Consider the following 25,510-nt stretch of genomic DNA (forward strand, 5'->3'; position numbering starts at 1 on the left):
GGTAAGCTCCTCCTCTGTGTGCGTAGCCTTTTCTAGTCCAGGTGCAGTGTGAGGGGGTAATTAGCAGATTCAGATTTTATTCCCACGCCTTCCTTTGCCAGTAATTGGTTTAAGAACTGTTAATGTTGTGTGTGGAGGATTTTGATTCTCCTGGTGGCCAGCAGAGTATTTAACTTGGCATACTAGGCGGGACAAAGGCCTAAAATCCGATGACGACCTGAGCCAGGGAAACATTCCTAAAGTGCCATAAGGAGTGTGGATGGTTGTATGTAATTTAATAGAAAAAATATTTAATGGAATACCATTGCAGAGAAACCATTTCATCTAAATGATTTATTGGAAATTTGCAGTATGAATGTGATTTACCATTTCATAGAAAGCAATTCATATAATATCTTTGTTTTTAGAGATTAACTTCTGCATACTATTTTTTTAATGCATGAATTAAATCGTTGAAGGTCTTACTTTCAGGAACGTTTTTGTCGAAGGAATTTATTTCAATACTTTATGTCAGTGGACAGTATTTAGGAATTATATCTTTTACATTGTAAAACAATTACTTTGGATGCTTTTAATTTGTTGAAACCACACTAACTCTAAACACAATCCATTTCTGCCCCCTAAAAATGCCTCCCCATGCATAAACTGCACGCATCCCTGACCCCTAAACTCCACTGATCCCTGAGCTATAAAAGCCCTTTCTAACCGTAAACTCCTTCCATCCCTGAACCCGAAAAATCCCTCACTACACCTAAACTTTACCTATCTCTGACCCCTCAATTCCCCATCCCTAAACCTTAAAAACTCTTTCTGCATATAAACTCCATCTATCCCTGAACCCTAAAGACCGCACACCACCGTAAACTCCATCCATTCCAAAACACTTAAAACCCTTTACCACCCATATCTTTACCCATCACTGAACCTTAAAAACACTCAGCAGCCCTAAACTCCACTCATCCGTAAAACCTAAAAAACCTCAACGCCTCAACATGCCTCCCATCCGTGGACCCTAAGACACCATCACCACTTAGACACTCCACTCATATGTGAACCCCGAAAAGCCCTTACCACCCTAAAGTTCACCCATCCATGCATGTTCTATTTAAAACCCGGCGCACTCCTAAACTCCACCCATCTCTGAACCCTAAAACCCCTTAAAAATCCCTCATTGCCCCTAAACATCACCCCTCCCTGAACTTAAAAAACCCTCACCACCCCTAATATTCGCCCAAGTGTGTGATTTTGGATGTTTCCTTAAAATTAGATGTCTTTAAAATGTTTCCTTTAATTTTGGATTTATTTGTATTTCCTTAAAATTGTCTTTCCTTAAAATTGGTTTCCATGATTTGGTTTCCTCCAATGTGGTTTCTTAGTCTTCGCATTTAAATGAATTTGCAAACATCAGTGTAGATATGAAGAAAGGAACGGTGGACCCACACTCGGGAAGCATGTTTATCCTAAGAATGATAGTTCACTGGACCCTGTAAGCCAAAGTAGCGCAAAACTGTACTTTGAGGAAGATTTCGCCTATATTGTGTCATTCAGTTAAGCACCCGATTGTCAGAAAGCGCTACAGACATATACGATGAATTCTTGCTGTTAGACCTGGCATCATTGGCATGAGTCTCTCCTCCATTTTGTTTTCTGTTTGCCTCCTCTGTTTACGATGTTTTTGCTGGATTATTGCTTTGGGCACTGGGCCACTGCTGATCAGTGCCACAGTGCAAGTGCTCCCTATGTTAAATTGTTACATTGATTGGTGTTACCATGATTGGCTTGGTTGACTTACTGTTCAGACCCTAGTCTAGTGCACTGCGTGTGCCAAGGGCGTGTAAGTTAACTGCTGCTGGTGGGCTTGCAGCACTGGTTGTGCCACCCACAGAAGCAGCGTGCAAAATGTGTCTCAGGCCTGCCACCGCGGCGCCTGCGTGCAGTCCCTGACTGCCATGTCGACTTGGTAAGGAAACCTACTTACCAGTCTCTAAACCTTCCCTTTGCCACATTTCAGACACCTCTATGGTAGGCCCTAGGGCAGGGTGCATTGTTGGTAAAAGGTAGGTCATGCCCTGATGTGTGTGGCATGACCTAATAGTGAATTACAGCCATTTTCGTTTTTCACTATTGAAGGGCTACCTGCCTCCAATAGGCCAGACTGGGCAGACTGATTATTAACTCCATTATAATCTATCTGACTCAGGGAGCATGGTAGCAAGTCGAGTTTAGTATCCCTGAACTCAGAATTTAATAACGCACCCTTTAGGATGGATGGGTTTTAAATTCTATGTTTGAAAATAGCACTTTTAGAAAGTGGCTATTTTCTTATCCAACTATCTACCGGTCTCTGCTGGTTTGGTGTGTGTGTCAGGGGCTGGGTGGCTCCAGAGGTCTGAGTGAGTCAGTGTGGGGTGAATGGGGCGTTTACACGTAGAGTGAGGGAAGAGTAGCCTGCCCTGCCTGACACAATACTGGCTCCGCCTCCTGCTGGGCGACTGATAGCCCTGCTCCTACCAGTGACAATACTGGCTCCGCCTCCTGCTGGGCGGCTGAGGACTCTGCCCTGCCCAGTGAATAGGCCAGGTGCCTCTGCCTGGCAACACCCACAACAAACCTGAGATGGTGGGAATCGCCCTGCTTGGACAAAGGGAACAAAGGGAAAAAGGGGTATAAGAGAAGGACCCCTGAACCAAGAACTCAGATCACTTCTGACAAGGAAACCTGTACCAAGGACAAGAAGCCTGCTGATCTAAGGACTTGCCTCCCCTTTCTGCCAGAGTGCTGTTTTGCTGTGGAGGAACCTGAAAGCCGCTTCTTTATTTTTGCCAAGGAACAAGGAGAGAGGAACTTGGTGTGTACTCTCTGAACACTTGCTAGGAAATCTCCAAGGACTGGAAGAGTGCCAGTCTCCTGCTGAAGTCACAGGGCCAAAGGACTTCACCATTTGCTGAATTGCTGGAAAGTGTTGTTTCCAGTACACAAGGGAAAATCTGCAGTCTCGACGCCAGCAGCAACGCCAGTGAGCAGTGGGTATCGGCCCCGGCTCCCAGTGACCCCGTCTCGACGCCGGTATCGACGCCAGTGAGGAGTGAGTATCGGCTCTACCTCCAAGCGACCCCGTCCCGACGCCGCTGCTGATCGCATCGACTCGACGCCCTTCTCGACGCCGTGAGCGCTGCTCCGGCCCGACATCCCTCGACGCCGCTGCGGATTGACCCGACTCCGAGGCACGACCTCGACGCCGATCTCGACGCCGTGGATCATCGTTTTCTTTGTTTCTCAAGGTACTGTACTTGTGGGGTCTGTTGCGACTCCAGGCTCGACGTAGCGCTCCTCGCGGTCGACGCCGCACCTTGGGAATCTTGTAGACTCGACGTCGTGTGACTCCTGTGGGGGTTACATTGTTGCCAAAGAACTATTTGCCAAGAAGAAACCTTACTTGAACTATTATTTTTCCTGCCAAAGAGTATTTATTAAGACTGTGGTATATTTTTGTCGTTATTTGGTCTTGTGCTAAGCCTTATATAAAAATACTATTTTTATAATAACTTCTGTGTCGTGTCCATCTGTAGTGTATTCACTTTATTACTGTATGTGGTCATAAATGCTTAACACACTGCCTCTGAGATAAGCCTGTCTGCTCTGCCAAGCTACCAAGGGGGTAGCAGGGGTTATCTGAGGGTGTAATCCCCTTTCCCTGACTAGAGTTGGTAGGTCCCTATTTGTCAGAAGTGTATACCTCTGCCAACTAGAGACCGCCGGTTCTAACATTGGTGGTCAGCGGTGAGGATTTGAACTTTGCATTTATGACTCATGTGCAGTGATTAGTGTACGCTACATAGTGAAAGCAGACCATAACGCAGCCACAGTCTGTTTGGTAGGATTGCCTATTTTGGTTCTCCGCTTTCCTGGAGCTTATTTTCTTAAACACTGCCAGTTTTGACCATGGAGAATGCCGGAGCTGCTACACCTGTGGAGAATGTTGTGGGGGAATTCGATAAGGAGAAGATAGATTCCTACACGCTAAAAGATCTAAAAGGATTTTGCAAGCAGTTTAAAGTTCCTACCACAGGTGTCTCAAAGAAAGAGGGCTTCCTCAAAGCGCTGAAGGCCTGGTTACAGGCCAGAAATCCCTCTGATCCGGTGGCGGTACCGGAAGAGGAAGAAGAAGAGGAAGAGGAAGAGCCCACAGGTGGGCCAGTGTCATCTCCAGGCAGTAGTGCGTCCTCTAGGAGCCTTTCCCCCGAAGAATTAGAAGACAGGGAGAAGGAGAGGGGGTACAAGTTAGAAATGGCAAAACTTAAATTAGGAGGGCAGTTGGAATTAGAGAATGCGAGAAGCAAGAGAGAAGCTGAAATGGAGAGCAAAAGATTAGATTTTGAGAGAGAGAAATTAGCGTTTGAACGTGAGAAGATGGTGAGGGAGATGGAGCTTAAAACTAAGAGTTTAGAGTTGAATCCCTCTGGTGGCAGCACTCCATCTGTGCCTGCAGAAAGTAGGTTTTATTTTCCTAAAGATGTGATCAAAGATTACAGTAAGAATGAAGATATTAGCCAATGGTTTAAAGCATATGAGTTAGCATTGTTGGCCCACCGGGTCCCTGAGAATGATTGGGGAACGGGGTTGTGGAGCCGCTTTACAAACGAGGGGAGAGATACCTTGTTGAGCCTTCCTGCTGAGGATAGGATGTCTTATACTCATATGAAAGATGCTTTAATGCTGAGATATGGCTTAACCCCAGAAAAGTACAGACAAACCTTTAGAGAATGTAAGAAGTTGCCTGGTACTACGTGGGTTGAATATGTGTCTTTTTTCTGCAGAACCATGGATGGTTGGATAAAGGGTAGCAAGGTTGACAGTTATGATGCTCTTTATGATTTGTTTGCTTGGGAGCACTTGTCTAATAACTGTTTTCCAGAGCTACGCCAGCACCTTGTTGATAGCAAGCTATCTAACCCTAGAAAACTTGCTGAGGAGGCGGACCGCTGGGTCAGTACCAGGGTCCACAAGGGTCCAGTGGGAGACTCAGCCAAAGGTGGGCAGGGTCCCCAGCAGAAGAGTGGGGGGGACAGGGGTAAACAGAGGGAGTTTCAGAAAGGGCCCCAAAGTAGTCCCCAAGGGAACCAAGGGAAGGGTTCCCAGCCTCCCCCTGTAAAGAAACCAGAGGCCCCGACAGGTAAACCTGTTCACAGGGGCCCCATGACCTGCTATGCCTGTAAGCAGGTGGGACACCGTTATTATGATCCCCAGTGTCCCATGAAGGATTCGAATGCACCGCCGCGTGCACCCCCTCGTCAGGTAGCGAGTGTAGCCCTGGGAGGGGAGGAGATGGGTGCCCCCGGTGGGTGGGGTCCCGCAGAAATGTCCCTGGTCTCTTTAGGAGACGTGGAAATGGTCCCTCCAACCCCTCTGCCTAGTAACACTAAGAAATATAGGCAGTGGGTGACCATTAATGGCCATAGGGTGGAAGCTCTCAGAGACACCGGAGCGAGTGTGACAGCTGTCAAGTGTCACTTGGTGTCCAGAGAGCAGGTGGTCCCTCATGCATTCTACCCCGTTGTAGCTGCTGACAACTCACAGAGTAAGTGTGAGGTAGCTCAAGTTCCTTTTGAGTGGGGGGGGGTCTCAGGTACTCTTCAGGTTGCTGTGAGGCCCGCCATGCCTGTTGATTGTCTCTTGGGCAATGATTTGGAGGACTCCCCTTGGGCTAAGGTGGAGAGAAAAGCGCATCTGGAAATGTTGGGTCTGCCTGAGTGGGTGTGTGCGACCACCCGGTCCATGTCAGTCAGTAAGGGTGTTGATGGGGGCCCGGAGCCTGAAAGTATGGCCCAGGTCCCAACCGTGAAGAGAAGAGGCAGGGGGTGCGGGAAACCGTCCCCCATTGTTCCCGCGGTCCAGGAGGGAGCAGACCCTGAGGGGGATGCCCTGGAACCGACAGGAGAACAAGTGGCCGAACTGGGAGACCTGCCCGAGCTGACCCATTGGCAGCAGGATGGTGGTCCCTCCAGGGAGGAATTTTGTGCTGAACAGAAAGTGTGCCCTTCTCTTGTGGGTATGAGGCAGCAGGCCTCAGCCCAAACGACAGGTGATCAGTCAGGATCACATTGGGTCTACTGGGAGAACGACCTCCTGTATAGCGAGCCTAAGGCTGCTGAACCTGGGTCAGCCCGTGTGCTGGTGGTACCCCAGCGCTTCAGAGCCTTCCTACTGGGGTTGGCTCATGACGTTCCGTTAGCTGGACATCTGGGGCAGGACAAGACCTATGACAGGCTTGTCACCCATTTTTATTGGCCCCAGATGAGAAGGGATTCAGATATCCATTGTAGGACATGTCAAACTTGCCAGGCAAGTGGGAAAAGTGGGCGGAAGCAGAAGGCTCCCCTCCAACCTTTTCCCGTCGTCAGTACCCCCTTTGAGCGAGTGGGAATTGACATTGTGGGGCCACTGGACCCCAAGACAGCCATGGGCAACAGGTTTATCCTGGTCTTGGTGGACCATGCCACCCGGTACCCGGAAGCCATCCCTCTCCGAACAGTGACGGCCCCCGTGGTGGGACGGGCACTGATGGGTGTTTTCTCCCGCATGGGGTTCCCCCGAGAGGTGGTGTCAGACCGGGGCACCAACTTCATTTCGAATTATATGAAGTCTCTGTGGAAGGAGTGTGGGGTAACCTACAAGTTTACCACTCCTTACCACCCTCAAGGTAATGGGCTGGTTGAGAGATTCAACCGGACCCTAAAAGGCATGATCATGGGTCTTGAAGAACCAATGAGGCGTAAATGGGACGTCCTCTTGCCATGCCTGCTGTTTGCTTACCGTGAGGTGCCACAGAAGTCTCTAGGGTTCAGCCCCTTTGAGCTTTTGTATGGTCACCCGGTAAGAGGACCTTTGAGTCTGGTCAAAGAAGGCTGGGAGCAATCTCCCAGGAAACCTCCCCAGGATGTATATAGTTACATGCTGGCCTTTAGGAACCAGACTCGGCGCTTCAGAGATCTTGCTCAGGCAAATCTGGAGGCCAGCCAGGAAGAGATGAAGCGGTGGTACGATCAGAATGCCACTCTGGTTGAGCTTCAACCTGGTCAGAAAGTTTGGGTCATGGCCCCTGTGGAACCTTGTGCGCTCAAGGACAGGTGGACTGGACCATTTGAGGTTGTGGAGAAGAAGAGCGATGTCACCTACTTGGTGGACTTGAAATCTCCCAGGAACCCCTTAAGGGTCCTGCATGTCAACCGGTTAAAGCCCCACTTAGAAAGGTCCGAAGTGGGCATGCTCCTTGCCACAGATGCTGGGATGGAGGAGGAGAGTGAGCCTCTTCCTGACCTCCTGTGTGCAAAAGAAAAAGATGGGTCAGTGGATGGTGTTGTCCTCTCTGACACACTGACCCCTGAGCAGCAGCAAGATTGTCGCCATCTGTTGGTACAATTCCCTGATCTGTTCTCCTTAATCCCTGGTGTCACTCAGTGGTGTGTCCATGATGTGGACACCGGGGACAGCACTCCTGTGAGGCACAAGGCCTACAGGGTGACTGACAAGGTTAGAGCATACATCAAGGAGGAGGTCTCCAAGATGTTTGCCTTAGGGGTGGTTGAGTCCTCTAGCAGTCCTTGGGCCAGCCCAGTGGTCTTGGTCCCAAAGGCTGCAGCGCCTGGTGCTTCACCAGAACTTCGGTTCTGTGTGGATTACCGAGGACTCAATTCGGTCACCAAGACTGACGCGCACCCCATCCCCAGAGCTGATGAGCTCATCGATCGGTTGGGGGCTGCCCGGTACCTTAGTACGTTTGATCTAACGTCTGGGTACTGGCAGATCGCCTTGACTGATGGGGCAAAAGAGAGGTCTGCATTCTCCACACCAGATGGGCACTACCAGTTCCGTGTGATGCCCTTTGGGATGAAGAATGCCCCTGCCACATTCCAGAGGTTGGTTAACCAGGTATTGGCCGGGCTGGAAGATTTCAGCGCCGCCTACCTGGACGATATAGCAGTGTTCAGCGCCAGCTGGGAGGAACACTTGCGCCACCTCCAGGAAGTGTTGTTGGCCCTGCGCAGAGCAGGCCTCACAATCAAGGCTAGTAAGTGCCAGATTGGGCAGGGTTCAGTGGTGTACTTGGGGCACCAAGTAGGGAGCGGCAAGGTGGCCCCCCTGCAACCCAAGATAGATACCATCCTGGCTTGGGAACCGCCCAAAACCCAGACTCAGGTGAGAGCCTTCTTGGGTCTCACGGGTTACTACAGGAGGTTTGTCAAGGGGTATGGCAACATTGTGCACCCCTTGACCTCGCTGACTTCCCGGAAGCAGCCGAGACTTGTGATCTGGACTGACGCCTGTCAGAAAGCCTTTGACACCCTGAAAACTGCAATGTGTACAGCACCGGTCCTCCAGGCACCCGACTTTTCAAAAGAATTCATTGTCCAGACGGACGCTTCAGAGCATGGTGTGGGGGCTGTTCTAGCACAGATGAATGAGGAGGGCCTAGACTTACCTGTAGCCTTCATCAGCCGGAGGTTACTTCCCAGGGAACAAAGGTGGAGTGCGATAGAGCGTGAGGCATTTGCTGTGGTCTGGGCGCTGAAGAAGCTAAGACCCTACCTGTTTGGGACTCACTTCCGGGTTCAGACAGACCACAGGCCCCTCAGATGGTTAATGCAGATGAGGGGTGAGAACCCAAAGCTGTTGAGGTGGTCCATTTCCCTACAGGGGATGGACTTTACGGTGGAACACCGCCCTGGTACAGATCACGCCAATGCTGATGGTCTGTCCAGATTTTTCCGCCTTAGTGATGAGGACTCCCTGGGTGAAGGGTAGTTCTCCCCACATTTCAGCTGGAGGGGACACGTGTTAGACCTGGCATCATTGGCATGAGTCTCTCCTCCATTTTTTTTCTGTTTGCCTCCTCTGTTTACGATGTTTTTGCTGGATTATTGCTTTGGGCACTGGGCCACTGCTGATCAGTGCCACAGTGCAAGTGCTCCCTATGTTAAATTGTTACATTGATTGGTGTTACCATGATTGGCTTGGTTGACTTACTGTTCAGACCCTAGTCTAGTGCACTGCGTGTGCCAAGGGCGTGTAAGTTAACTGCTGCTGGTGGGCTTGCAGCACTGGTTGTGCCACCCACAGAAGCAGCGTGCAAAATGTGTCTCAGGCCTGCCACCGCGGCGCCTGCGTGCAGTCCCTGACTGCCATGTCGACTTGGTAAGGAAACCTACTTACCAGTCTCTAAACCTTCCCTTTGCCACATTTCAGACACCTCTATGGTAGGCCCTAGGGCAGGGTGCATTGTTGGTAAAAGGTAGGTCATGCCCTGATGTGTGTGGCATGACCTAATAGTGAATTACAGCCATTTTCGTTTATCACTATTGAAGGGCTACCTGCCTCCAATAGGCCAGACTGGGCAGACTGATTATTAACTCCATTATAATCTATCTGACTCAGGGAGCATGGTAGCAAGTCGAGTTTAGTATCCCTGAACTCAGAATTTAATAACGCACCCTTTAGGATGGATGGGTTTTAAATTCTATGTTTGAAAATAGCACTTTTAGAAAGTGGCTATTTTCTTGTCCAACTATCTACCGGTCTCTGCTGGTTTGGTGTGTGTGTCAGGGGCTGGGTGGCTCCAGAGGTCTGAGTGAGTCAGTGTGGGGTGAATGGGGCGTTTACACGTAGAGTGAGGGAAGAGTAGCCTGCCCTGCCTGACACAATACTGGCTCCGCCTCCTGCTGGGCGACTGATAGCCCTGCTCCTACCAGTGACAATACTGGCTCCGCCTCCTGCTGGGCGGCTGAGGACTCTGCCCTGCCCAGTGAATAGGCCAGGTGCCTCTGCCTGGCAACACCCACAACAAACCTGAGATGGTGGGAATCGCCCTGCTTGGACAAAGGGAACAAAGGGAAAAAGGGGTATAAGAGAAGGACCCCTGAACCAAGAACTCAGATCACTTCTGACAAGGAAACCTGTACCAAGGACAAGAAGCCTGCTGATCTAAGGACTTGCCTCCCCTTTCTGCCAGAGTGCTGTTTTGCTGTGGAGGAACCTGAAAGCCGCTTCTTTATTTTTGCCAAGGAACAAGGAGAGAGGAACTTGGTGTGTACTCTCTGAACACTTGCTAGGAAATCTCCAAGGACTGGAAGAGTGCCAGTCTCCTGCTGAAGTCACAGGGCCAAAGGAGTTCACCATTTGCTGAATTGCTGGAAAGTGTTGTTTCCAGTACACAAGGGAAAATCTGCAGTCTCGACGCCAGCAGCAACGCCAGTGAGCAGTGGGTATCGGCCCCGGCTCCCAGTGACCCCGTCTCGACGCCGGTATCGACGCCAGTGAGGAGTGAGTATCGGCTCTACCTCCAAGCGACCCCGTCCCGACGCCGCTGCTGATCGCATCGACTCGACGCCCTTCTCGACGCCGTGAGCGCTGCTCCGGCCCGACATCCCTCGACGCCGCTGCGGATTGACCCGACTCCGAGGCACGACCTCGACGCCGATCTCGACGCCGTGGATCATCGTTTTCTTTGTTTCTCAAGGTACTGTACTTGTGGGGTCTGTTGCGACTCCAGGCTCGACGTAGCGCTCCTCGCGGTCGACGCCGCACCTTGGGAATCTTGTAGACTCGACGTCGTGTGACTCCTGTGGGGGTTACATTGTTGCCAAAGAACTATTTGCCAAGAAGAAACCTTACTTGAACTATTATTTTTCCTGCCAAAGAGTATTTATTAAGACTGTGGTATATTTTTGTCGTTATTTGGTCTTGTGCTAAGCCTTATATAAAAATACTATTTTTATAATAACTTCTGTGTCGTGTCCATCTGTAGTGTATTCACTTTATTACTGTATGTGGTCATAAATGCTTAACACACTGCCTCTGAGATAAGCCTGTCTGCTCTGCCAAGCTACCAAGGGGGTAGCAGGGGTTATCTGAGGGTGTAATCCCCTTTCCCTGACTAGAGTTGGTAGGTCCCTATTTGTCAGAAGTGTATACCTCTGCCAACTAGAGACCGCCGGTTCTAACACTTGCCTATTGCACTTTTGGAACATAATGTGGAGTTTTGTGCTTACTGAACCAAAATCCACAAGTCCCAGTAAAAACTAGGCAATTTTGTCCTAATAAATTCAGTCAACTTTGACCTGCTAAAATTTAAGGAAGGTGGCAAAATGTACAGCACCCAGTAATTATCAGGTGAAATAAACCTCACACCGCCATACTTCTGATCCATACTCAGGCAACTGCTTCCACAGAGCTAACAAAGGAAACAGAGTCTGCCCATGTAACCCCCTTGGATGTGTTTACTTTTGGGCGACCCAGTTTTGGACTTTTACTGAGAGTCTCACTAGCTGAGTCTCACTCAAGGTAAATTCTAGGTAAATGGACTGAAGAGTGCTAACCGCCAGTGTCGGCCAGCACAGCTAGGGTGTGAGGGTGTGGGCAGGTGACAAGCAAACATGTGAGCACACAAAAGCTGCATGTGAGAGTATTGTCTTGTTGCACTTGGTATCCTTTCACAGGTAGCCCGTCACAGAAAGGAACCTTCAAGGACTGGTGCTGACCTGGGGCAGGCATTATAATGTGTGTGGGAATGATCACACACGATCAGTCTGGGACCGCTGCCTTATTGACTGATGGGGGCAAACCTGAGAAGACTTCAGTGCTGCCAAAGGCACCCAAACCCTTCCCTATTGGTTAATATTATCATAAGGTCCTATATCACCTAAAGTATAGTGTTTGCACTCATCTCAGCCCCAAAAGTTGATATGACCTTACGTTTCGCGTCTAAGCTGATTTTAACAACCATCGCTGTCCACTGGTGTAAATAAAGACTGCATGCACTTGAAGTTACAGCCGTGACTGCACATTGAGCCTTTTTGACTGCTCAGTTATCTTGGAGGAAGAAGTGCACAAAGGGAGTGACCTAGTTGTCCACGAGGCTGATGAACCTCGGTGGTTCACTACAAAACCCAGGACAGATACTGCCCAGTAACTGCTGACTGACACAAGCCCCACAGACAAACCCTCATACAGGTCCCTGGAATGTCACAGACTGATAGCGGATAGGTGAAGTGACGTCACAGCACGGTGTCTGGCTCCAGTAGTGGCAGGGGACTTCATCGACGTCAGAGTGTGGCGTGAAGTTCATGGAGTAATCCATGTGACGACTGCTTCCTTTAACATTACAACCTGGTGTCCCCTTCAGCAGCGCCACCGCCTTACGTCAGGTTCACAGCGAGAGGCTGAATTGGACTTCAGAGCCCAGGTGTGACGTGCGAGACCCCTTTCTAAGGCAGTACACATGGAAACAGCAAAAATGAGGAGAAATAAAGCATTTCTCCTCGTTTCGCCTGTTTAAGACCAGGTTTTTCCTGGTCTTAATTTTGACGCTGCCTCCTATTTACTCTGCCCTTGTTAATAGGGGGCGTCGTCAAAATCAATGGGTGTTACAGTGGAACGCCCACCACAACACCCACTGCATGCCCCTTTCACGCTAAATACAGCGTGAAAGGGTGCCTTATTTACTAGGCAGCATTAAGCCACATTAAGTAGCTTAACGCTGCCATGTAAAGAAGGCGAGGCCCCTATCGCCATCACAACGTCACTGAAAGTGATGTTGTGGTGGCGATAGGGGCTTGTAAATATTCACCCCGTTTCTTGAGTGATGCCACAGTCTGATGACAGGTTCCTTGTTATGTTATAGGTATTTGTAAAGTGCACTATGCCCCAGAAGGGTATCCTGGCACTGTTGCAGGTGCCACATTATTCAAGCAGAAGGCAGTGAGGGGTCTATTCGAAGACCAAGGTCTTCAGCTTCTTGCGGAACTCAAGAATTAAAGTGGCTGTTCTGATGTGTGATGGCAGGTCGTTCCAGGCTTGGAAGTGATGAGGGAGAAGCCCCGGCTGCTGGTTCTGGTTCTGTGTATGCATGGGATGTGTGCAAGTAGGGGTCCAGCTGGGCAGAGATTCGGCTAATGAGGTAGGCTAGGCCAATGTTGTGTAGTGCTTTCAAGTTGTGTGAGGAGTTTGAATTGGGTTTGTTTGTGCATTGGAATCCTTCCTGAGGTGTGGAGCGATGTGCATGTTGCATAGTAAATTGAGAGTGATCGGGGCTGCAGAGTTCAAAATGTTTTCAAGTTGTCTGAAAAGTTGTTTGTTGATCCTGGCATACATGGAGTTCCTGTAGTACAGCTTGCCTGTGACGAGGGCATGAGACACAATTTTGCAGGTGCTGGATGGGAGCGATTTGAAGATTTTTCTCAGCATCCTCAGCGTGGAAGCAGGAGGCTGTAATGTCATTGACTAGGCCAGTCATGTTGGGTTGGCTGTCAATGATAAACCTCAAGTTCTAGGCTTTATCGGTGGGAGTGGGTGTTGAAGCAGGAGAATGTAACAGTGTTGACTAGTGCGGTCATGTTGAGTTGGCTGCCGATGATAATCCCGAAGTTCTTGCCCTGGGTTGTGGGAGTGGATATATGGGTCAAAATTCCGCCAAATACTAGGTGGAGTCCCACAGTGATGGGTTCTTCTTGAAGATCATGACTTCTGTGATGTCGGTATTAAGTTTTAGACAGTCTACTCCGTTGATCATGCAGTTGGCAACTTGATCCGGGTGTTCGTGGCCTTGTCCGAGAAGGAGAGTACAAGTTGAGTGTCATCGGCGTAGGATAGGATGTCAGTGTCGTAGGTTTGGATGGTGTATGCTAAAGGGATCATGTAAGTATTGAAGAGAGTCGGGCTGTGTGAAAAAAGAATCCTTGTGGAACGCCACAGATGAAGTTGTGGACATCTGAAGAGTAGGGGGCCAGGCTAGCTGACTGTCCTTCCAATTAGGAGGAGTAAATCCAGCAGAGGGTGGGCCCTTGGAGTATTGGATGAATACTCTGTCAAATGCCATAGAGAGGTCAGCTGTGTCACCTCTGTCCAGGTTCAAATGAATGTCGTCGGTAGTGGCGATGAGGGCTGTTTTCATGCTGTGGTTGGGTCTGAAGCAGTACTGAGTTGCGTCGAGGAGTTGGTGGTCAGTGAGTAGTTGGTGACGCGTATGTTGATAAGTACGTCCTTCAGTAATGTCACTGTCAGCAGATTCCCATGGGGACCTCTCAGTTTGATGCCAGAGTACCATTGTAGGTTGATGACAGGTTCCTGTTGTGATGTCACAGTCTCAAGTCAGATTCTTGAAATATCATAGGTCATGCACAGGACGGATAGAGAGCTATCTGTGACATCACTCCTTGGTGAGGGCTATGTGTGATATCACTCCTTACTGAGGGCTGTCTGTGACATCACTCCTTGCTTAGGCTGGATATAACTCCTTGGTGAGGGTTGTATGTGACATCACTCCTTACTGAGGGCTGTCTGTGACATCACTCCTTGCTGAGGGCCCGATATCACTCCTTGGTGAGGGCTGTATGTGACATCACTCCTTGCTGAGGGCTGGACATCACTCCTTGCTGAGGGCTGTCTGTGACATCACTCCTTGCTGAGGGCCTGATATCACTCCTTGCTGAGGGCTGGATATAACTCCTTGGTGAGGGTTGTATGTGACATCACTCCTTACTGAGGGCTGCCTGTGACATCACTCCTTGCTGAGGGCCCAATATCACTCCTTGGTGAGGGCTGTCTGTGACATCACTCCTTGCTGAGGGCCCAATATCACTCCTTGGTGAGGGCTGTCTGTGACATCACTCCTTGCTGAGTGAGGGCTGTCTGACATCACTCCATGGCCGTGACTTGTTAGGTCTCTTCTATAACGACTGCCGTATACAAACGCGATGTTAAAAACATATCGGATTCGTGGGAAGTATAAGAAAAGACGAAATTTAAACAGTAATAAAAACAAAAAAAGCAAGAAATGGCTAACACATTGGACATGAGATCCGCGGGTCCCTGTAACTGTCGGATCAAGCACTAAGGCGTGTCTTTGTGTTCCGACACTACAAGGGACACGTCAACAATTTGTGAACAGCTGTTGCAGCAATACATTTTTGGGAACGTAAATAGATCAGGAAACTGTGACGTACACCTGTTTTCTTCCCTCCTGGAATTCCGCCGCGCCCCACAGAAGTCATTAGCATTTTTTAACTCTCCCTGCCATGGTATCGGGGTCAGGGCTCCAGAGCAGGGCCGAGGGAGCTAGGTGTGCGGGGAAATGACCTCACAGCAAAATAATTGTTTCCGGAAGCTGGACCGGTGCCTCCCGTTCTTACCCAAGAAATGCCCGGGGCTTTGATTGGCCAACACGTCATGGATTTGTGTGGAAAAAAAGAGGGGCTCCCTGGCTGCTCGCCTCCTCGTTGAAGATTTACATTTCTAACACCTGGACTTTGTTTGGGGCGAAAAGCCTCGCTGCAACAGTGCAAGGAATGGGGTGTGTGTGAGGGGGGGTGGGAGGGGGGAGGGGTGGGTGAGGTTGAGGATTCGTGACCGGAATGTTCGCAGAAAACGCTTGTGTTTTGACAATGCACAATTGCACCATACCATAGAGAACGCAGCAGAGACAGGGCGCACTGAACTACTTCCAAATGCACATGGCACCGGAAGTCTGCGTCTCCCTCCTTTAACTGCCGGTAGGGCTGGGACCTTCTCTGTGATGCACTTGCCCTAGCCTTTCACATAAATCCTTGCATGCCAATCCAGGGAATTTCCTCATACGTTTTGTAATCTGAATGCTGGTGCGGATAAGCGAGATGGACTGACTCCAAGAAATACATGGTTATCCTCTGAGCTATTTGAGGAAGTAAAAAAAATGACCACCAGTGTCAAGATGGCCGTCTTGTCTGAATGTCACACTGCGTAAAATTCCAAAACATACCCAAGCTATGCCAGTTCTCGAGGTGTGGAGGGCTGGTCTAGAGTCAGCTGGAAAACTGGGCTGTTCCAGAGTAGTATATTACACAGTATATTACACCACTCATAACATGTTCTATAATCTATAACATCATTGATAAAATCACTGCAACATCTGAAACAACATCACTGACGACTCCTTTAGGGCATGAGTTATAGTCACTTGCGATAACTGTAACTGGTGAATTTCAGTGGTTTTGTTTGTTTAAAACGGTCTGCATGGACTGACATTTTCACCCAGCTACAACGTCCCTTTAACCTTTGGTTTTATTTTCAGTAACTATATAGTGATAGATAGATAGATATACAGATAGATAGATAGATAGATAGATAGATAGATAGATAGATAGATAGATAGATAGATAGATACGCAGCTCAAGAGTAGCAAACCCAAGTTCATTCTCACCAGCAAGCGCACGGTTCAGCATAGATCGAGGACGGTCTCTACCGCATGCCTCGATAGTGGCTCTTCTCTTCCATCCTTTGGTTTCCTCGTCATTCCCTGCCTTTCAATCAAAGGTCACATATACAATAAATCCAGGCGGCTTGATATTAGCTGAGCCTCCTACGTTGGATTAAATCCTCCCACCAGACTAACACATTCAGATTTAAGGTACCAACATTCATCCATCATGCATTCTGTTTCAAGCTACATTCACCCATCACATATTCTGTTCCCAGCTACAAACATTCATCCATCACGCCTTCAGTTTTAAGCTACAAACATTCATCCATCACACCTTCAGTTTTAAGCTACAAACATTCATCCATCACGCATTCTGTTACAAGCTACAAACATTCATCCATCACACCTTCAGTTTTAAGCTACAAACATTCATCGATTACACATTCTGTTTCAAGCTACAAACATTCATCCATCACACATTCTGTTTCTAGCTACAAACATTCATCCATCACACCTTCAGTTTTAAGCTACAAACATTCATCCATCACACATTCTGTTTCAAGCTAAAAACATTCATCCATCACACATTCTGTTTCTAGCTACAAACATTCATCCATCACACCTTAAGTTTTAAGCTACAAACATTCATCCATCACACATTCTGTTTCAAGCTACAAACATTCATCCATTACACATTCTGTTTCAAGCTACAAACATTCATTCATCACACCTTCAGTTTCAAGCTACAAACATTCATCCAGCACACATTCTGTTTCAAGCTACAAACATTCATCCATCACACCTTCAGTTTTAAGCTACAAACATTCATCCATCACACATTCTGTTTCAAGCTACAAACATTCATCCATTACACATTCTGTTTCAAGCTACAAACATTCATCCATCACACCTTCAGTTTTAAGCTACAAACATTCATCCATCACACATTCTGTTTCAAGCTACACACATTCATCCATCACACCTTCAGTTTTAAGCTACAAACATTCATCCATCACAAATTCTGTTTCAAGCTACATTCATCCATCACATATTCTGTTCCCAGCTACAAACATTCATCCATCACACATTCTGTTTCAAGCTACAAACATTCATCCATTACACATTCTGTTTCAAGCTACAAACATTCATCCATCACACCTTCAGTTTTAAGCTGCAAACATTCATCCATCACACAATCTGTTCTCACCTACAAACATTAATCTATAACATGTTGACAGGGACTTTAACCTACTCACCTGAGTCGAACCTTACTCCTGAAATTTTACTTCCATGCTGCTGCCCTTCTGATCACAAGTTAATGCAAATACAATCACAATACTTGCTCTTCATGAGCAAGTGGTAATATAATATTCAAGTTTGTTGTTTTATGAGCGAGATCCTTAGTCATGAAAACTTCCAAAGATGGTCACATAAGTGAGACGCCGTTTAGTACTTTTTATGCGTGTTTAATTGTAAATGAGGCAAAGAAAAGCTACTTCTGAAGAGCTCAGCCAACACTTGTTTTGCCCTATGTGGCCCGCAAGCCGGGGCTTTCTCAAGACGTGGTTAAAAATATGATCTGTCTTGTCAATGGTATCAATTAGTCCGATATAAAATAATAGTCTTCTAATTGTGCTCGCAGTTCTTATCAGTAAGTACTGACCTGTATTCTAATTAAGTCATCTTTGAGTCGCGGTCTTGTAAATGTCCTCTAAATTTGTCGGCTGCGTCTGCACCCGCATCTCCTGCAACACCAGCATAATGAGAACCACACAACACCAGCATAATGAGAACCACACAACATCAGCATAATGAGACCCACATAACACCAGCATAATGAGGCCCACATAACACCACCAAACAACACCAACATAATGAGACCCACACAATACCAGCTTAATGAGAATCACACAACACCAGCATAATGAGACCCACATAACACCACCAAACAACACCAACATAATGAGTCCCACACAATACCAGCATAATGAGAACCACACAACACCAGCATAATGAGAACCACACAACATCAGCATAATGAGACCCACATAACGCCAGCATAATGAGGCCCACATAACACCACCAAACAACACCAACATAATGAGACCCACACAATACCAGCTTAATGAGAACCACACAACACCAGCATAATGAGACCCACATAACACCACCAAACAACACCAACATAATGAGTCCCACACAATACCAGCATAATGAGAACCACACAACACCAGCATAATGAGACCCACATAACACCACCAAACAACACACACATAATGAGACCTACACAATACCAGCTTAATGAGACCCACTCAGCACCAACAAAATAAGACCCACCCAACACCAACATAATGATACCCGCACAGCACCAACATAATGAGACCCCCACAACACCAACAAATTGAGACCGATGATGCCCAAGGCTAGGCAGAGGAGGCAAAATCTCATACACCACGCACCTCTGGAATTGCCTGCATTAATTCTGAGACTGACCTCCTCACTACATCAGAAACCATTTAAAAGGTTTCTTTTCTCAAGTGCTCTCCGAGGCTTCCCCTCCTTCTGCTCACCAGCGTTTTTTTTAGAAAACTATATACCTCATTTACGAAGAAATGATGCAGCGTGGCACCGCACGCCATTTTACTGCGCAGAATGGCGTCATTGTAAAAGCACAGGGATGCGCCATATTTACAGCAATATGGCGCAAGGATGTCTACACTGCAGGGATGATTGTTGTTGTGTAGGAAGGGACACCTGATGGCATCTCCTCTTTCTTTGTGTGATGCAGAATTGCGAGAGGAACAAATAAGGAGAAATAAAGGTATTTCTCCTTGTTGTGCCACTATCAAGCCTCCCCTGAGTAGGTTTAGGATTCTGACGCATTCCCAGGTTTATGAAAAGTTGTAAATCTGGGAATATGGCAGAATCCATGGGTGTTGCGTAGAACACCCACAGCTACACCCCAGGAACGTCCCTTTCACACATAGTAATGCGTGAAAAGTGGCCTTCTTTACAAGCACAGGTAAAGCCACATAGGGTGGCTTTGCATGGCCTTGTACAGGTGGGCCAGCACACTGTGCCGCCGGCGCATCAAAGTGACGCACCGGTGGCGCAAGGGGCTTGTAAATAAGCCCCTATGTGTTTGCAAAGTGCACTTTAGGGTGTGCACATCTTCTGGATTTGTTCACTTTGGTTTGGAGCACCATATTTATTTATGATAGTTTGTTTATTAAAGTTAGCTGCTCACCTCTGTATCACTGTGAGCTGCAATAAGTACTTTAAAATGCAGTGAACATTGTGATTTTATTATTTTTTGGTTGAGTTGTTATTATTATTGTAGGAGAGTAGGATCTGCCTCTTATGGTTACCTCCACGTGTTGCTGGTGTTTCACAGTTTTTCGACTTTAGTCTGGCTGGGGCCCTGCTATTCAGGACCCCAGCCTAGCTGCTTCCTCTCCTAAATGATTGCATGTACTTTAGGTACACTCCAGATTGGATTCTGGGGTACCCTTGTGAGTCCCTAGTATATGGTATACTATGTACCCAGGGCATAGGTACCCCCGAGGCATACCAGAGGCTGAAGCATGTATTGTGCCACCCCTGAAAAGTCCTTCAAAATGACACCACAGGTCTGCTACTGCAGCCTGGTAAGGTGGTGCATGCACCCCTTACTGAGGTATAGGTTCACTATACCTTACCTATCATGCACATAGTAACCTATCAGTCACCTCTATGGCAGGCCTTATCAATCCTGAAGGCAGGGTGCTTGGTTATATGTGAGAGGGTGCCCAGGCATGAGCTGAGCCCTTCTGCAGCCTTCGGAATCTCTTCTCCGGGGTTGTCAGTGGTGCAGCCTAACCATATACTCTTAAGTGCATTATATCTTAAACGGTTAATGCTAACTTTGGACTGGCTGCACGGAAACATGTCGTGTTTGGTGTCAAACACCTTGGAATCATACCCCTACATCAATTCCTGATGTGAGAATATGATCACTTCCTTCTAGAGGGAGAGACATGGCAGTACTGGTATACCCGGTAGAAATCTAACAGAGCCCTGGCATCACAAAATGGATGCTGCAGCCAGAGACACGGGTCTGGCCTCCTGCTGCCGACTGAAACTCGGCAAGGGAAGGCCTGGACAATAGGTTTCCTGTCACAGGGAGGTGTAACCACCTCCCAGACAGGCTTATGTGTATTGGGGCTGGGTGGGAGCACTCTCTGAGTGCTTTGAAGTCCTGCACTGGGGGCACATTTGGTGTCCCTGTGCATAGTTCAGCTCAAACCGGGTCAGGGGCTTCCAGACCCTGCTCTGGCGCGAAACTGGACAAAGGAAATGGGTGTAGCCACCCCTCTTTCCAAACCCTCCCATAGGTGGCTCCATGGAGCTACTCCAACCCCTTCTTAGGTATAAGTAAGGAACCTCTGTAACCAGAACTTTTGATATCCCTGGACGAAACTCTGAAGCTGAATCCTGGAACTTCGAAGCTCTACTAAAGACTAGAGGACTGAAGAAATCTCCCTTGGGTCAAGGAGTGACTCTCCTGCTTGGCAGGCACCAATGAAGCATTTTGCCGGTCTGCATCTCCGAAGTACCCGCCGGACTCTGAAGTATTTGCAGCCCAGGAAGAGGATTTCCAGACATGTCACAGGCCGACCCGAGTCCCCAGCAAAGCTCATGAGTAGCGTGGAACCGGAACTCCTGGTCACAGGGCACTTTGCAAGTGCATTGACTTCTTGATGTCTTTTGAAGTCGTGCTTAGGGTTACTTGTAGCCCCCACCTCGAGCAGAGAATCCACTGAAGATTGTCAGCCTAGTCACCCCGAGTGACCCGTGGGCTGCCATTTTGTGTTCCTCTTGTTGTCCCTTCACGACCCCTGATCCGTCGACTGGTGGGTCCCTGAGAAGGTAACTTTGATTTTCTTTGGGCTTCCCTGGTTGCTCCAGACGTGCCCCGACTCCCCACCAAGTGGTGAGTCCCCCAGACCTTGCTGGTCTGCACTGAAGCATTTCTTCTCTTTCTGTGTGGGTTGCTGTTGCCAAGGCTTGTTGTGTCCAATCCGGGCACCGACGCTGCAGCACTCGACATCCTTCGTGGGACAGCTCAAATCCAGCTCCTGGTCATCCTCGACACCTCCTGGTCCTCGTGGATGAAGAGTCAAGCTTCACCTACTTCACCTGAAATCACCCGACATCGGTGGGCATCCGCCTATCGTCCTCCTGGTCACTGGCTAGTGACCCAGATTCTGTCCCTTCTGCTTTCAGGTTCTTCTCGACTTCGATCCAGGCTTGGATCTCTTCGGACACTTCGCATCTTCCCGGCAGCAGCACTTCTTTGCCAGCTCCCATTGAAATCGACGACGTGACCGGACACCATTTGACACCTATGCACCCGGCGTCCTTGGGTGCGGTAACACGAGTACTCCAGGGCTCCAGTGGATGTTGACCCTAGAACTTCCTAAGTCCCAAAGGGTTTGGTCCTGACTCATTTCTAAGTGTCCCTAATCTTTAAAAATCTAACCACGACTTCCCCATAGAAGCTAATGGGAGCTCGCGACTGTGTTCACACACTGCACAAGGCCCCCGTGGGTCCCCTTGGGTGGTTCCTTGGGGTCCCAGCGATTCTATAGGCTCTACGCCTTGTGTCTAGTTAAGTCGTGGTTCTTATACCACTATTTTAGTATATGGTTTGGCTCGCCCCTAGGGCCTGACGTGTATTTGTGCCATTTTACTGTTATATTTGAAGTGTAACTTATGTGTTTTGAACTCTAGCCTCATAAAGAGACTCGGAGGGTGTGTTTAGAAATAAATACATATATTTTATATATATACCTGGTGTGGTTGTCCTTTCATTTAGCCATTCAAGAGATTATAGGCTAGTAAAACAAGCTGCCTTACATTCCTTCAAGACTTAGCCTGAAGGCTGCTCTCCATAGCTACCACTTGGATAGCTTTCAATAAAGGTTGTCTTTATCCTATCATCAGTAAGGGGTTGTTTGGACTGGTACAAGGTGCCCACTATAACTAGTGGACAGCATATACCAGGCCACTTTCTTACAATTATTATTATTATTATTATTATTAGGACTTGTATCGCGCAACAAATCATCCCCAAAGGGATCTCTTGGCGCTTTGGTGGCACACTACCGGTGACCCATGACAGTTAGAACTACCATGTTTTAAGCTGTTTCTTAAACTGCACCAGGGTTGTGCAGGCTCGGATTTTGTCTGTCAGTCTGTTCCAGTGAAAGGGGGCAAGGTGAGAGAATGCACGCCCACCCATTTTAATTTTACTGATTTTCCAGGGACACAGCAGCTTCCGATTACTTGATCTCAGTTGGCGCTCGGGGACATATGGAATTAGCTTCTTCCTTAGGTACGCTGGGCCCGTCCCTTGAAGTGCTTTAAACATTATACACAAGAGCTTAAAGGCTGCTCTCTTCCTAATGGGCAGCCAGTGCAATTGTCGCAAGAGAGGCACAGACGGGGTGCGTACTGGTTTGTTAAGGGCCAGCCGCGCTGCTGTATTTTAAACTACTTGCAGCCTTGATGATAGATCATACCTCATTCTAACTAATAGTGAATCACCATAATCTAATCTACGGACTAGAAGTGCCTGTATTAGGGTCTTTCTGGCCGCGAGTGGGATCCACGGAAAAATCTTTCTCAACATCCGCATTATTCCGAAGCAAGTGCCTGAGACAGTCTTCACATGATCCTCTATGGAGAGTTTATAATTAATCATAATACCCAGGCTCCTTGCCTGCTTTTTTCAGGTTCCTTGCCTGCTTTTTGGGCTAGGTGCTTCCCCTAGTTCACCAGTCCGCAGACCACACTCAAAGTGCCACCCATTTTCTTTAAAATACCTCCCAAAAGTGTCTTGATTCTCTCTGTCTCTTGCTTTTTTCCTTACAAAAAACAGGTATACAAATGGAGGCAAACACACAAACATAAGCAGACACGCAAAAGACTCATTTATCGGGGATCGAACCGTGCCTTGAAGTCAGCCCCTCTGGCCGCTGAACCACATCCCACCTCTCCAGTGCTGCACAATGAGAAGGGCAACTGAAGGAGCTAAAAGTACATTTCTTTATTTTTCCTCAACACAGAAAACATTTTCCAATCTCCTAAAATTACTCGACTACACCTCCATCAAATCTGAGAATGGTATGTCCCCCTTCCTATCCTGGAAAGGGAGTTAGTAAGTGCCTGACCATTTCCGGGTCAGATAGGGGTCGAATGGGAGCTTGTGAATGGCCACAAGTTGTGTGTGTTCACAAGCTTACAATGCAAACCACACCTTAGAACTCCGCCTCCCACCCAGTGGTGGGGTTTACTACAGTGGATTCCTCCGCAGTCCTGGTGGAAACCCCCACAGCAAACACCCTTTTATCCCTTCCGGAAACCGTTTGTAAATTCCTGGAAGGCGTCAATGGGGTGTTTTCGGCCGTAAACAAACTTTCGATCCAAAATACCTTTGTGAATTAGGCTCAGACCGTCTTCAGGAAAGTTTGCCATCCTTTTTTCTTGGAAGGGGAGCCCGTTTAATTTTATGTCTATTTATAGACAGCACCGATGCCATAGAGTCGCGCCGGGAGGCACACTGGTAGAGAGAGGGACATTAATATTTCTAATAGGCAAGTCTCCACCACACTCGAAAAGAGGAAACTGCATCAACGTTTAACATGTTCACAAGAAGCTCAGAGGAGGAAAGGAGATATGAGGGTGGCAAAGTACATCATATGGGAACAAACAACGTTTTGTTTGATACACGAGGTATCTCTCGACCTCCTTTACTCCTAGGGCACACCGCCTTATCATGTGTGCGTCCGATCTGTCCTCAGGGCACATACTCGCACTCAGGTAGGATGAGGACAGTTCACCAAAGCATCATACAACGCGCTACCTCGGCTTAACTAAACAAGCATTGGCAAAGACAAAACAGCACCAGTGCTGGGCTGGCTGCCCTGTGCCACAAATGTCATAAATATGGCCCCTGGCTCCTGCGAGCCCAAAAGGGCCACACACAATGATGAGATTTGGGGGTGACGTCACGTGTCTGCCAATGCAGAGGATGAAAGCAAAGACTTTGTTGACAATCACTCCTCCAATAAGCCCCAGAGCCAAGATTGACTAAGGGCTTCCACCCCGTTACATGGTGCAAGGTGACGCAAGCCATTAAGCAGGGCTTTAAGTGGGATGAACAACTGGTGGGGGGGGGTTCACTCAAAGGGGCATGGTCTATGTAATTAGGGCGTGGCTTAAAAACACATAAGCTAGAAATATGTCCTTAACATAGTGTGCCGCCCGACTTGTATTTTGCTGTTTCTGTCATTGCATACAGGTATATGATACAACAAGTAACATCATACCTACAAGTCAGGACTATTGACTTTGTCAATGGTTGCTAGTAGCATAAGATAAATAAGCAGCACTATGACTTGTATATTATATGAAAAAGCTTCCACTTGAAGCCCTGGTGACACTACGACAATGTTGCTGCTCCTGAGTTTCAAAAAGAGAAGGGAAATCCAGAGAGAAAATGACTCTCTTTAAAGGATTTCCCTTCAGCTACAACGCTCACCTGGCATGACGTCATGCCATAACTTCTCCACTACTGAGAAGTGAGCAGTGTGAGCACGCGCACATCAATGTGCCTGCTGTCACTGCAGTCCGGGAAAAAATGGACCGCCTGTGCCAGGGCACAAAGCAGAGCCCCATAGAGACCTGTTTCGAGGTCTCCTTTAAAAAACTGCAGGTGCTCAGCACCGGTGAGACCCGGCGCACTTAAAGCCCTGCCCTTAAATCAGATTTACCAGGCCACGCAGAGCCACCTTGCATGCCTCTGCATGGCATAGTAAATCAGGAGTAACGCAAGGCAGCACAAGTAACACAAGGCAGCGCCTTGTGTTACTCAGCACTGGGTGGGCATTCCATGGGTGGAGCGTGGGTGTTCCCACACAGACACCCATGTTTTTTGACGCAATCCCAGATTTACTAACACTAGTAAACCTGGGAATGTGTCAAAATGGTACACCTTCCCAGGTGAAGTGTAGCAAGGAAAAATATGTTTATTTCTCACTGTTATTTCCTCTTTCTACATCTGCTGCATTCTGAAGCACACGTCGAAAGAGGAAAAAGCCTTACAGGATTGTTTTTGTGCAGGAATGTGCCCCTTCCTGCACAAACACAATCCTGCCTGTAATTCAGGCACCCTTGCACTATAGTGCATGCGTGCCTGTGTTGGCTCTGGATGCACTCAGTGCACCAGCGCAGAGGGAG

The sequence above is a fragment of the Triturus cristatus genome, chromosome 7 (assembly GCF_964204655.1).
Source record: "Triturus cristatus chromosome 7, aTriCri1.1, whole genome shotgun sequence".
In the NCBI taxonomy this organism is placed as follows: Eukaryota; Metazoa; Chordata; class Amphibia; order Caudata; family Salamandridae; genus Triturus; species Triturus cristatus.